This window comes from Neofelis nebulosa, chromosome 2 (assembly GCF_028018385.1).
Source record: "Neofelis nebulosa isolate mNeoNeb1 chromosome 2, mNeoNeb1.pri, whole genome shotgun sequence".
Classification (NCBI taxonomy): Eukaryota; Metazoa; Chordata; class Mammalia; order Carnivora; family Felidae; genus Neofelis; species Neofelis nebulosa.
Window position 1 is genome coordinate 186,222,571 of NC_080783.1, and position 15,295 is coordinate 186,237,865.

The 15,295-nt window shown below is 39.5% G+C and overlaps 1 protein-coding gene across 4 annotated transcripts in view; it reads left to right on the plus strand.

Moving 5' to 3' along the window:
* Positions 1–15,295, plus strand: part of GPBP1L1 (GC-rich promoter binding protein 1 like 1) — a 70,542-nt gene that overhangs the window by 38,772 nt on the left and 16,475 nt on the right. The gene's annotated exons all lie outside the window — the stretch shown is intronic.

A 15,295-nucleotide genomic window follows, 5' to 3' on the forward strand; every position in this document is an offset into this window, starting at 1 on the left:
CTAAGCAGGCTCTACAGTGACAGTGCGACAGTCTAACACAGGGCTCAAACCCATGAACCATGTGATCGTGACCTGAACCGGAAGTCGGACGCTTAACCAGTTGAGCCATCCAGACGCCCCTAGTCATTTTTAAGTAGCACATTCGATTAGCCAGTCACTTCTGTGGCAGCCGTTTTAATATATTAATAAGGCCAACTGATTAAGAGTCAAATTTAGGTGTCATCTCCTTTTTTCCCAAGTCTAGCAAAAGTTCTGGGGCCATTTTATCTTATTTTTTCTAGATTTCTTTTTTTTTTTTCCAACTTTTTTTTTTTTTTTTTTAATTTTTGGGACAGAGAGAGACAGAGCATGAACGGGGGAGGGGCAGAGAGAGAGGGAGACACAGAATCGGAAACAGGCTCCAGGCTCCGAGCCATCAGCCCAGAGCCTGACGCGGGGCTCGAACTCACGGACCGCGAGATCGTGACCTGGCTGAAGTCGGACGCTTAACCGACTGTGCCACCCAGGCGCCTCTCTAGATTTCTTTTTAATGTTTGTTTATTTTTGAGAGAGAGAGCACGTGGGCAGGCAGGGGAGAGGCAGAGAGAGAAGGAGAGAAAGAATCCCAAACAGGCTCTGTGCTGTCAGCACAGAGCCAGCCAGATGCAAGACTCCATCTCAGGAACCATGAGATCATGACCTGAGCCAAAATCAAGAGTCAGATGCTTAAATCTACTGAGCCACCCAGAGGCCCCATTCTGGGATCCTTTAAATGTTATTTTTTAATGTGAATTCCTACCCCAGGCACCTGTTCTTCAAAACTTTATTTGTGAAAGGTTTATATTTCCCTGATGTATTGAATATTTGTCCAGAATGTTCTAAATATTAAGTGGTGCAGACTTATGACACTAAATTATAACTTTCATTATTTATTCAATAAATTTAGCAAATATAAGAAAGACTAGTGGGAAAGATTAATAAAAACCTCTGTTGCTCATCATGCTTTGGGAACTTGGCTAAAGTCCTCATCAAACTAGCAATGACAAAAAATTTTGGGGCACCTGGGTGTCTCATTTGGTTAAGTGTCCAGCTCTTGGTTTCGGCTCAGGTCATGATCTCATGGTTCATGGGTTTGAGCCCTGCATGAAGCTCTGCACTATCTGCACTTGGGATTCTCTCTCTCTCTCTCCCTCTCTCTCTCCCTCTCTCTCTGCCCCTCCCCCATTCCTGCTCTCTCTCAAAATAATTTTTTTTAAGTTTAATTGTATTCCTATTATAAAACATTTCTTTTTGTATTTTATTCCACATAATTAAAAACTACCTTTTTTAATGCTTGTTTAGAGAGAGAGAGAGAGAGAGAGAGAGCGAGAGAGCTAGCAGGGGAGAGGGCAGAGAAAGAATCCCAAGCTCAGTGCGGAGCCCAATACGGGGCTCAACCCCACTACCATGAGATTATGACCTGAGCTGAAATCAAAAGTTGAACGCTTAACTGACTGAGCCACCCAGGCACTCCTCCACATAATTAAACTAACCCACTATAAAATTGTAATTTATATATGACTTGAATGTTTATTTAGAAATATGTCTTACATTATGACCATAGCCAGCAGAGCATATAGTAAAGAAGTTTATTTGGGTCTCTTTATTAGTTTTGTTTTTGCTTGCTTTGGTAAAAAAGAGATTGCAGCAAACAAGAAATGTGGGGTAAAGTGGAAGTTGCTTAAGAGTATTTTTTTTTTTTTTTATGAATACCTTTTAAACTAGGTTCTATACTCCTCATTGGTATGGTTTGATAAGAAGGACTATTTCAGTTCTGTGGCATCCCCAGTGGGAAGTGAATTGACAACAGAAAGAAAAATGTGAATGGGAGGCTTTGAATTAGAAGACCCAACATTGTTAGGACATCATTTCTACAGGTTCTGCACAATATCAGTCAGTATGCTTTCTTATAGAAATGGACAAAATTATTCTAAAAATTTTTCTTAAAGACTCTAGAATACCCAAAGTAATCTTGAAAAAGAATTGGAGGACTTACACTACCTAACTTGAAGCTTAGTGTAAAGCTTTGATAATCAAGATAATGATGGGGGTACCTGTGTGGCTCAGTCAGTTGAGTGTCCTGACTCTTGATTTCAGCTCAGGTGTACCAAGTCAGGCTCCATGCTAAGCATGGAGCATGCTTGAGACTGACTCTCTCTCTCTCTCTCTCTCTCTCTCTCTCTCTCTCTCTCTCTCTCTCTCTGACTCTGTCTCTCCCTCCCCCTCTCTCTCCCCCTGCCTCTCTCCCCCTGCCTCTCTCCCCTGCTTTGTGCTGTCTCTCTCTAAAATTAAGAGAAAAAAAAAGATAATGTTACATTATTATAAGGATAGTCCAATAGTGGAGCAGAATAGAGAGCTTAGAAATAAACTTCCATTTATACATTCACTTGATTTTCAACAAAGATGCTAAAGCAGACCAACGGAGAAAGAAATGTGGAGAAAGAACTATATATACATACATGCACACACACACACACTCTCTCTCTCTCTCTCTCCCTCCCTCCCTCCCTCCCGCCCCATCCCTCCTGCCCCCTCCCTCCCTCTCCCCGTCTCCCCCTTTTTCTCACAGCATACAAAAAAGTGAATTTGGGAGGATTTATAGACCCAAATGTATGGCCTAAAACTGTAAAGGTTCTAGAAGAAAACTTGGGGGAATATCTTTATGGCTTAGAGGGTAGAAAAAGATTTCTTTGGACATAGGAAACAATAACCATAAAGAAAAACATTGATGAATCAAATTTCATCAAAATGTAAAACATCTGCTTATCTCACAGACTGAGAAAATATTTGCAAAACATATATGAAAATGGACCTGTATATATAATATGAATAACTCTTACAACTTAATAATAAAAAGACAATATTTTATATATACAGTAAATATATATATGGTTTGTGAGCATAATTCATTCTGGAAACATGCTTGTAATCCAAAGCACTTGTATATCACAGCGAATTTCCATGTAAGAAATATTGGAAACTCAGATAATTCATCCCACAACCCAAAAATATTCATATAAAAATTATTGCAATACTGTAATATAATACAAAATACAAAATATAATACAAAATATACAAAATATAAAGAATACAATACAAAATATAATACAAAAATACAATACAAAATATAAATACAAAATATAAAGAAAATAAAATACAAAATATAAAGAAAAATAATTGGCACTTACCTTTGAAAACCTTTGTGGTTGGTATGAGGGAAACGAGAGGAGGAGGGTTATTGGATGACTTTCACTATCACTAATGGAATCACTGCTGTCTATTGGTTCAATGGAATCGTTTCCTTTTCATGCAGTTTTAACGAGGCACCTATCCAATGGCACTTGCTTTTGCCTCCTTTTGAGGATTTTACAGAAATGTGATATTGGATTGTTGTTAAGCAGATTCGTCACTCGCACTGCTACAGCTTTATTGAGGTGGTGCTTTTCTACAAAGTTTGCACTGTTTGCCACATTTTATACATCTCCCTAATCTCATTTGAAGTGAAGGATTCATCCACCTTTTTCTCCTCCTTCTCTGCAGACATGATGCAGACATAGACGTCTTTTTTTTTTTTTTTTTTAATGTTTATTCATTTTTGAAAGACAGAGACAGAGCACAAGCAGGGGAGGAGCAGAGAGAGGGGGACACAGAATCTGAAGCAGGCTCCAGGCGCTGAGCTGTCAGCACAGAGCCCGACACGGGGCTCGAACTCACAAGCCATGAGATCATGACCTGAGCTGAAGTCAGACGCTCAACTGACTGAGCCATCCAGGCGCCCCCAGATGTAGATGTCTTCTAAAATCTTGCAATTTCAGCAACTTGCAAACTTTGTTCTTACTTCTTGATGGTTTTCTTTTTTTTTTTTTTTCCTTTTGTTTATTTTTGAGAGAGAGAGAGAGGGTGCGAGTGGGCAAGGGGCAGAGAGGGAGGGAGCCTGATGTGGGGCTCAAACTCACGAAAAGTGAGATCATGACCTGAGCCGAAGTTGGATGCTTAACGGACTGAGCCATGCAGGCACCCCACGATGATTTCCTTAACTTTCACTGTAATCATCTCCTCCTCCTCCCTGCCTGCCTGCCTTTTCAACCTTTTTGTGCATGGGGGCCATTGTATACACTGGCACCGATGTTGACTACCGGACAGTATTAATAAACTCTTGTCATACACTGTATTTAATGTAACTGGCAATAAGGCAGCAGAGGAAAGGGTCTATATCTGCAGGTAGCCTGGCCTAGAATGAAGCAAATCATTCTTGAGCTTACTCTTACATGGAAAAGCAAAGGATTGTCCATAGGTGCTTTAAAGTGACAAAAAATATGCTAGTGTCAGGTGTGGGCACCTTCCAGTGTTCTGAAAAATCACTGATTTTTGCCAAAACCTGTGGCCTCTGAGACCAAGCATCCAAGTATGGGAGACGATCACCCACAATCTGCAGCGAGCAAAAGAGAACTGTTGACTCAATTATGATCATGTGACGCTTGGCATCGTGTACTATTTGTATTGCAAGACATCGTTCATTTATCAAGTTAAAATTTATTAGAAATATTTGCTCATCTTATGGAACACTTGCAAAACAAGTTACTTGAAATCCAAGGTTTTTACTGTATTTTATTTCTTCGAAGTAACCTCTATGTCCAATGTGGGACCCAAACTCATGACTCCAAGATCAAGAGTCACGTGTTCTACCAGCTGAGCCAGCCAGGTACCCCAACAACTCGGTATTTTAAAAATGAGCAAGATTTATGAGAACCATAATGAACCTCTCAATAGATGCAGAAAAAGCATTTGACAAAATACAACATCCATTCTTGATAAAAACTCAACAAAGTAGAGATTGAACATACCTCAACATCATTAAGGCCATATACAAAAGACCTACAGCTAATATCATCCTCAGTGGGGAAAAACTGAAAACTTTTTCCTGTGGTTAAGAACAAGATTACAGATGTCCAGTTTCACCATTACTATTTAACATAGTACTGGAAGTCTTATTAGCCTTAGCAATCAGACAACAAAACGAAATAAAAGGCAATCCAGATGGGCAAGGAAGAAGTCAAATTTTCACTATTTGCAGACAGCATGATACTCTATGTAGAAAACCCAAAAGTCTCCACCAAAAATTGCTAGAACTAATACATGAATTTAGCAAAGTTGCAGAATATAAAATCAATATACAAAAATCTGTTGCATTTCTATACACCGATAACAAAGAAAAATAAATCAAGGAACTGATCCCATTTGCATTTGCACCTAAAACAGTTAGATATGTAGGAATAAACCTAACCAAAGAGGTAAAAGATCTGTACTCTGAAAATTACATAAAACTTCTGAAAGAAAGTGAAGAGGTTATGAAGAAATGGAAAAGCATTCCATACTCATGGGTTAGAAGAACATAGCTAAAATGTGTATACTGCTCAAAGCAATGTACACATTTAATGTATACCCATCAAAATACCACCAGCATTTTTCACAAAGCTGAAACAAACAGTCTTCAAATGTGTATGGAACCATAAAAAACCCTGAATAGCCATAACAATCCTGAAAAATAAAAATGAAATTGGAGGCACCATGATTCTGAATTTCAACCTATATTATAAAGCTGTACTCATCAAGACAGCATGGTATTGGCTCAAAAACAGACATATAGATCAGTGGAACAGAACAGAAAACCCAGAAATGGACCTACAGCTATATGGTCAACTAATCTTCAGCAAAGCAAGAAAGAATATCCAGGTGAAAAAATACTTTCTTCAACAAATAGTTTTGTGGGAACTGGGCAGCCACATGTAGAAGAATGAAACTGGACCACTTTCTTATACCATACATAAAGATAAATTAAAAATGGATGAGAGACCTAAATGTGAGATAGGAAACCATCAAAGTCTTAGAGGAGAACACAGTTCAGTAACCTCTGTGACCTCATCCTGAGCAACTTCTTACTAGACACATCACTGGAGAAAAGGGAGACAAAAGCAAAAATGAACTGTTGGGACCTCATCAAGATAAAAAGCTTCAGCACAGCAAAGGAAACAAAATTAAAAGGCAGCCTACAGGGGCGCCTGGGTGGCTCAGTCGGTTAAGCGTCCGACTTCGGCTCAGGTCACGATCTCGCGGTCCGTGAGTTCGAGCCCCGCGTCAGGCTCTGGGCTGATGGCTCGGAGCCTGGAGCCTGCTTCTGATTCTGTGTCTCCCTCTCTCTCTGCCCCTCCCCCGTTCATGCTCTGTCTCTCTCTGTCTCAAAAATAAATAAACTTAAAAAAAAAAAAAAGGCGGCCTACAGAATAGGAGAAGATATTTGCAAACTATATACCTGATAAAGGGTTAGTATCCAAAATCTATAAAGAACTTCTCAAACTCAACACTCAAAAAACAAATAACCCAGTTAAGAAGTGGGCAGTAGACATGAATCGACACTCTTCAAAAGAAGATCCATATGGCTAACAGACACATGAAAAGATGCTCAACATCACTCATCATCAGGGAAATACAAATCAAAACCATGATGAGATATCACCTCACACCTGTTAGAATGGCTAAAGTTAACATAAGAAACAGCAGGTGTTGGCGCAGATGTGGAGAAAGGATGTGCCCTGTTGGTGGGAATGCAGACTGGTGCAGCCACTCTGGAGAGCAGTATGGAGGTTCCTCAAAAAACTAAAAATAGAACTACCCTATGACCCAACAATTATGCTACTAGGTATTTACCCAAAGGATACAAAAATACAGATTCAGAGGGGGACATGCACCCCAATGTTTATAGCAGCATTATCAACAATAGCCAAACTATGGCAAGAGCCCATGTGTCTGTCGACTAATGGATGGATAAAGATGTGGTGTACATATATAATAGAGTATTACTCAGCCATCAAAAAGAATGAAACCTTGTCATTTGCAGTGAGATGGATGCAGCTAGAGTATTAGGCTAAGCAAAATAAGTCAGAGAAAGATACCATAGGATTTCACTTACCTGTGGATTTTAAGAAACAAAACAGATGAACATATGTAAGGGAGTAGGGAAGAGGGAGAAACAAGCCATAAGAGACTCTTAAAGATAGAAAACAAACAGGATTGATGGAGGTGGGTGTGAAATGGGCTAGATGGGTGATGGGTATTAAGGAGTGCACTTGTTATGATGAGCACTGGGTGTTGTATGTAAGTGATGAATCACTGAATTCTTCTTGTGAAACCAATATTGCACAGTATGTTAACTAATAAGAATTTAAATAAAAATTTGAAAAGAAAAAAATGAGCAAGATTTGAACAGATACTTCGCAAAGGAGGATACTCAAATGTCCAGTAGGCACATGGAAAAAATAATCATTGTCATTAGTTACAAGGGAAATGTGGAAATTCAAATTAAGACCATTGTGAGATATTGCTACCCACGCTCCAGAATGGCTAAAATTTATAAGTCTGAAAACACTAAATTCGGTCACATTTTAGAGCATTTGGAACTCTTATACATTACAGGAACATGAAGTAGTCTAACCATTTTGGGAAAAGCTATGGTAGTTTCTTGTAAAACTACATTATGACCCAGCACTTCTAGATATTTATTTATAGATACTCAAGAGAAACGAAGGTAAATGTTCATTTATTTTAATTTTATTCATAATAGCACCAAACTGGAAACAGTTTAAATATCTGTTGACCCAAGAATAGAAAAGTTGTGGTGTAATCATGTAATGAATTACATATTTGTTAATAAAAAGGAGTGACTGATAAAACAACGTGATGAGTTTCAGTGTACCATTACACAAAATGGTACATACCATCTGGTTCTATTTATGTGCCTATTCTAGAATAAGCAAGTAATCTATGGTGGGAAAGAAAATCCAAACAGTGGTTGCTTGTGTGAAGTGGGGATTGACTGGAGAGGGCAAAAGGAACTTTCTTGTTGTAGAAGGTAGTTTTTATTTTTATTTTTATTTTTATTTATTTTTTTTTTAATTTTTTTTTTTTAACGTTTATTTTTGAGACAGAGAGAGACAGAGCATGAACGGGGGAGGGGCAGAGAGAGAGGGAGACACAGAATCGGAAACAGGCTCCAGGCTCCGAGCCATCTGCCCAGAGCCCGACGCGGGGCTCAAACTCACGGACCGCGAGATCGTGACCTGAGCCGAAGTCGGATGCTTAACCGACTGAGCCACCCAGGCGCCCCGGTAGTTTTTATTTTTATAGAGGTTGAGGAGTTATGAGCATTTTTCAAAACTCATAGAATGGTATACTTGGTATATGTGCTTTTCACTCTATATTTTATTTTATTAAAAAAAATAGATGGGCGCCTGGGTGGCTCAGTCAGTTAAGCAGCCGACTTTTAATTTTGGTTTGGGTCATGATCTCATGGTTCGTGGGATCGAGCCCATGTCAGACTCTGCAATGACGACATGGAGCCTGATTGGGATTCTCTCCCTCTTTCTGCCCCTACCCCACTCTCTCTTTTGCATGTGCATGCTCTCTCTCTTTCCCTCCCTCTCTCTCAAAATAAAGAAACTTAAAAAATAGATTAACATCACCAGTCATGGGGGAAATAAATATAATAAGCCTTCTGATGTGATGCATTGAGAATGCAACCTCACCTTTGTGAACTCCTTCCAGAAATGCATAGCCTGAATCTAACCATAAGGAAATACCACACACACTCAAATTGAAGTTTTACTAAAGAATTACAAAAGATTCTACAAAAGAAGTAGCGTCTACTTTTTAAAAATGTTGTCATGAAAGAAAAGTTCCAGGTTAAAGAAAACTAAAGAGATAAGACAACTAAAGGAAACACGTTCAGGGTGCCTGGCTTGCTTAGTCAGTGAGACTCTTGATCTCTGAGTCATGAGTTCGAGCCTCACATTGGGCATGGAGCCTATGCAAAAAAAAAAAAAAAAAGCATGTAATCCCAGATTGGATACTGGATGAGAGAAAAACAATGTACATTTTAAAAATTTTGTTTTGCTATGAAACTAATTAGTATTATAATTTGAATAAGTGTTATAGATTAGATAGTAGTATTTATTGATGTTAATTGCCCAGTCTTTTTTTTTTTTTTTTTAACGTTTATTTATTTTTGAGACAGAGACAGAGCATGAACAGGGGAGGGTCACAGAGAGAGGGAGACACAGAATCTGAAACAGGCTCCAGGCTCTGAGCTGTCAGCACAGAGCCCGACGCGGGGCTCGAACTCACGGACCGCGAGATCATGACCTGAGCCGAAGTCAGACGCTTAACTGACCAAGCCACCCAGGCGCCCCATGCCCAGTCTTTATAATTGCATTGTGATTATATAAAGAACGTGCTTTTGAGGAAACACATAATAAAGTATTTATGGGTAAATGGTATCAAGTCCTTCAGCTTGCATATGGTTCAAGAAAAAATAATTAGAATGTTGGAGCAAATGTAAAATGGTGACATGAGAATCTAGACATCTGTGCATAATATAAAGAAATTCTTTGAATTATTTTTGCAACTTTGTTGTAACTCTGAAATTATTTCAAAATAATAAAGAATACAGAGCAACTGGAATCGAAGAACCAGAAAAAAATCCATGGGCATTATCTACAGCAAAACAAAGTGAGGTGTTAAACAGGAACAAACCACAAAACTATAATACCTGGGTGGTGGTAGCATTTGTGCAGGAAAAATTGGAGGAAGCATAGGATATCTGACAGCCCCCAAAAGAGGCAGCAGTTGTTTCTAGATGGCTTAGAGCGTTAATTGGAGAACAGCTGAAAATTAGGAGTGGTTTTACAAAACTAGTCAATACAGAAGTCTGGAATGAGGTATAAAAGGTCTGGTTGGATCAGTTAGGAGAGAAAAGCCACACCATAGTTTCAACAGGGAAAGTACAGGATTGGGGAAATGAGCAGTTGACTAGCAATAAAGAACGTTGAAGAGTATCAAAGTAGCAGATGTAGGGAATAGCCATTAACCCTAGGGCTAAGATAGAGTACTCAAGGAAGAGTATCCCCATTCCCCCATCACCACCAGACCTTGTGAGGAAGGGCTTAGCTGTGGTTTACTGAATGACAGAACAGTTGCTCAGGTGGTTCTCCAGAGAACATGTTGGAAATCTGCCCTCTTAAGTACCTGGTAAAGCTGTTCACATGTCACTCTGCTGTAAAATCACTCAAGTCAAAGCTCATTTGCACTTTAGAACCTGGCTTAGCAGGAACTGGGTGCTGCAGGAGCCTGCTGAGTAAGCACACCGGAGTAAGAAGCAGAAGTCTGTCTTGCTCTACTGACAAAAGTTAACCTGACAGCTGGCAAAGGTAAAAATTTTAAGTGCTCAGACACATTTACAAAGAGTAGGCAGAAAGGATGACTTTGGAACTAAGGCAATAGTTGATAACTAGCACCGGGCACTATCATTGTTTATATTAACCAACCAGTATTCCCTTCCAGAATGTAGCCCCTCACTGAACACAAAGCTTTTGGAAATAGAATCCAGATTGAGCTACAGAAATGGAAAACATAGAGACAAAGGAAAGAGAAGGTTCAGATAAAAGGGAGGGAAGAAGGTAGGGACAATAGCCTGGACATGAAAGAAACTAAGCCACCTTTTTAAAATTTTTTAAAACATTTTTATTTATTTTTGAGAAACAGAGACAGTGTGAGCAGGGGAGGGGTAGAGAGAGAGAGATACAGAATCGGAAGCAGGCTCCAGGCTCCAAGATGCCAGCACAGAGCCTGACACAGGGCTTGAACCCACCAACTGTGAGATCATGACCTGAGCTGAAGTTGGATACCCAACCACCTGAGCCACTCAGGCGGCCCCATAAGCCACCATATTTTTTTAACACTATGAAAAAACAGAAAAGAGCTCTAAAGTTTGATGTCAGAAAAGCAGTCTTGACTCACATTCACAAAACTAATCATACATAAATGAACATAAAAGGATCAATAGAAGTGGCTCCTGGGTGGTGCAAACATCCAACTCCTGGTTTCAGTTCAGGTCATGATCACATGGTTCATGAGTTTGAGCCCTGCATCAGGCTCTTCGTGCAGCCTGCTTGGAATTTCTTTCTCTCTCTCTCTCTCTCTCTGCCCCTCCCTGGCTTGCTTGCTCGCTCTCAAAAACATTAAAAAAAAATTTTTAAGGGTCACAAGGATAAAGAATAGACTAGAATAACATCCTTAACAAGACAATGCAACGTACACCTGTACAGCATGTCCACAAAACAGATAAGAACCATTTTAAAATTTACTAGTACTACAGTACTACTATACTATTTTAAAATTTAGATAATACTAAGAAAATGGCATAAGAACAACCTCAACCAGAAAAACTTAAGGTGCTAGAAATAAGGAAAGATACTCAAAAGGAGACTAAACGAGAAGGAGCTCAAGTGAATAATGTTTTCTAAGAATTAGAAGAAAATTTTTAAATGAGGGAGAAACATTAAAAGAATTGAGGAGCACCTGGGTGGCTATATTGGTTAAACGTCCAACTCTTGATTTCGCCTCAGGTCATGATCTCACAGTTCCTGTGTTGGTCTCTGCACTGACAGCATTGCACAGAGCCTGCTTGGGATTCTTTCCCTCTCTCTGCCCCTCCCCTGCTCGCACTCACTCGTTCTCTCTCTCTCAAAATAAGAATTTATAAACAAAAGTTAAAATTGGGGCACCTAGGTGGTTCAGTCAGTTGAGCATCTGACTTTGGCTCATGTCACGATCTCAATGGTTTGTGGGTTTGAGCCCCATGTTGAGCTCTGTGCTGATAGCTCAGAGCCTGGATCCTGCTTTGGATTCCCTCTCTCTCTCTCCCCCTCTCCCTTTCCTCTCTCTCTCTCTCTCTCTCTCTCTCTCTCTCTCTCTCTCTCTCTCTCTCAAAAATGAGTAAATGTTAAAAAAAAAAAAAAAGAAGAAGAAGAAGTTAGAATTGAGAGGCATCTGGTTGGCCCAGTCAGTAGAGCATGTGACCATTGGTCTCAGGGTTGTAAGTTCAAGCCCCACTTTGGGGGTAGAGTTAACTAAATATAAAAAACTGAGTGGGGGTGATGCCTGGGTGGCTCAATCAGTTAAGTGTCCCACTCTTGATCTTGCTTCACGTCTTGATCTTAGGATTGTGAGTTCAAGCCCCATGTTGGTCTCTGTGCTATGTGTGAAGCCTGCTTTAAAAAAAGTTTTTTTAATGCATCATTATTGTTTAAATGAATGAATGAATGAGTGAATAAAAAATAAAAGGGCACCTGGGTGGCTCAATCAGTTGAGTGTCTGACTTCGGCTCAGGTCCTGATCTTGCAGTTTGTGGGTTCAAGTGCCGCATCAGGCTCTGCTGACAGCTCAGAACCTGGAGCCTGCTTTGGGTTTTGTGTCTCCTTCTCTCTCTGCCCCTCCCCCCCTCATGCGCGCGCGTGCCCTCTCTCTCTCTCTAACATTAAAAATTTTTTTTGAATTGAGAGATGATACACATTTGGCCAAAAATGATCCAATATATGTATAATAGGATCATACACACACACCCAGAAAATCCCAAAAGGACAGGTCAACAGCTAAAAATTACAATTCAAGAATAATTCCCTGAAATACAGTAAGATTTGAAGCTATGAATTGAAAGGGCAGCCAGAACAGCCAACACCAAATAGGCTTATAAAATGCTAGGTTCAAGTGAAAAAGAAAAATACCCTTTGAGCATAAAGTCCAAGTGACTTACAAAGAAAATCAGACTTTGATGCAGTTTTATGACAAGTCAATGGAATAACAATTACAGTACTCAAAATGTGAGCCAAAGATTTTATACTCTATCAAACTAATCTTCATTTCTAAAAGTCACAAATACTAGTGTGTAGGAACTTGGAATATTGTTTCCAAGAGTTTTCCTGAGGAAAATACTAGACAAGCTTCAGACAATGAAACTAACCTGAAAGATAAACAGAAAGATGGTAAATACTAAATATATGGCTGATTATAGAACTAAATGAGAGTTAAGAGAGTTTAGCATGTAATAGCTATGGGCTCTTTAACAGTCTAGAAAAAGCATACCTTAGTTGTTTTTTTTTTAATTTTTGTTTTTTAACGTTTATTTACTTTTGAGACAGAGAGAGAGCATGAACGGGGGAGGGTCAGAGAGAGGGAGACACAGAATCTGAAACAGGCTCCAGGCTCTGAGCTGTCAGCACAGAACCCAACGTGGGGCTCGAACTCACGAGTCGTAAGATCATGACCTGAGCCGAAGTCGGACGCTTAACCAACTGAGCCACCCAGGCGCCCCACCTTACTTTTTTTATTAGAGATTTTATTTCTGAGTAATCTCTATACCCAACTTGGGGCTTGAACTCACAATCCCAAGATCAAGAGTTGCATGCCCATAGAGCGCCTGGGTGGCTCAGTCAGTTAAGCGTCCAACTTCAGCTCAGGTTATGATCTCACGGTCTGTGAGTTCAAGCCCCACGTTGGGCTCTGTGCTGACAGAGCCTGGAGCCTGCTTTGGATTCTGTGTCTCCCTCTCGCTCTGCCCCTCCCTTGCTTATAAATAATAAACATTAAAAAAAAGAGTTGCATACTCCACTGACTGAGCCAGCCAGATGCCCCAAACAGGTATAACTTTTTAGTGGGAGAATGGGGAGAGCCTGTACAGAATAACATTTTATTAGTCATGTTGGTGGTGTCATGTTGATTGTTACTCTGATTACTGTTGTATGTAATCTGTATGTAACTGTTGTATGTTGTATGTAATACGAGATAAAGTGGTTGAATATGATATGATATTCTATACCTTGTGTCCTTGAAAGTCAGGATTCTTGATGTAGAGGAAATGAAGTATAGATATAAGATGTTTGGTAAAAACTCAAGTTTCTCAATATGAATTAGAATTATCAGGGCACATGGGTGGCTTGGTTGGTTGAGCATCCACCTCTTGTTTTTGGCTCAGGCCAAGGTCGTGGGATCGAGCCCCATGTTGAGCTTAAGATTGATTCTCCCTCTGCCCCTCTTCCCTCCTCGTATGCAATCTCTCTCTTAAAATAAATCTTTAAAAAATATATATCAGTGAGAGGTCATGTTATGATATATTCTTTGAAAACGGGTATATATTTCCAGACTCTGCTCATGGAAAAGACCTAAAAGCAGTGACCAACCTCATAGCAATTAGCATCCCTAGTACCCAGATAGTAGTCTTGAAATAGCATTTCTGGACAGGATATTTGTAAGATAAGCTTGGAACATTTTGTCATACTACAAAGCAGAGAAGTGATTAAAGATTACTAGAGCTGTATCAAAAGTATTCAGTAGCCAAATTGAAGATGTTCCCACTGGCCAAATATAGATGTTTCATGCATCAGCTAAGGATATTAACTGATTAAATTTGTGAGTTCTCAGTGATACCTCACCTTAGAAATAAGCATGCAGTCTATCTTTCCCTGTGAATTTTACCATTGAGTCACCAAATAGATGAGAGGAAATTCCATTTTATGCAAGTATACTAGCTAATAAAGAAGGAATGATAAAACTGGAAGATCATTGTTTTGCAGCTTGTAGTAAGTTAATAGTTTTAGGCTATGAGCATCCATATCTGCCAGCCTCACAAAAAGAAGCATAATCAGACATATGTGTCTCCTAGTGCACAAAGCTAGCAAGAAGTTGCCTTTCCAAAATAAAGATGTGTATAGGGGAGGGGGGCAGTTCTGTAGCCTCTAGAACCAACCACCAATTTATAGGAAATACAGAGGTATAAGATTTTAGAGTAACCTGTAAGTTAAGAGAGTTAAGAGATATTTTTTTGGAGACCAAATAATCATTTTGAGGGATATACACTAGGGTGGTAAAAGAAAAGCAAAGAGGTGTTCACCATAAGTCAGGATAATAGTTATTTTTAGAGGAGAGGGAGGTTTGTTTTTTGGGTTTATGTTGTGGTTTTTTGTTTGTTTTAGGTTTTATTTATTTAGTTTTGAGAGAGAGAGCAGTGGGGGGCAGAGAGAAAGGGAGACAGAATCCCAAACAGGCTCTGTACTGTCAGTTAATCTGTCACTGTAACTCAGATAAATGACCTGAGCCAAAATCAAGAGTCAGACACTTAACCACCTGAGCCACCCAGACACCCCTGGTTTGTTTTTTTTAAATGAGGCTTATAAAACATTTTCTGGTTTGGATGTTGATATTCTGTTGCTTGAACTGCCTGGTGATTACCGGAGCTTTTGCCCATTTGTTTTTTGTAATTTTTTGTATCTGTGTTGTATTTTACTATTTTTAAAAAACCAATGGAGAGAAATAGAAGGTACCACACATAAAGTAGCTCTGAAAACCCTAAATGAAATGTGACTAAGAATAAAAGCTTAGGGGCACCAGGGTG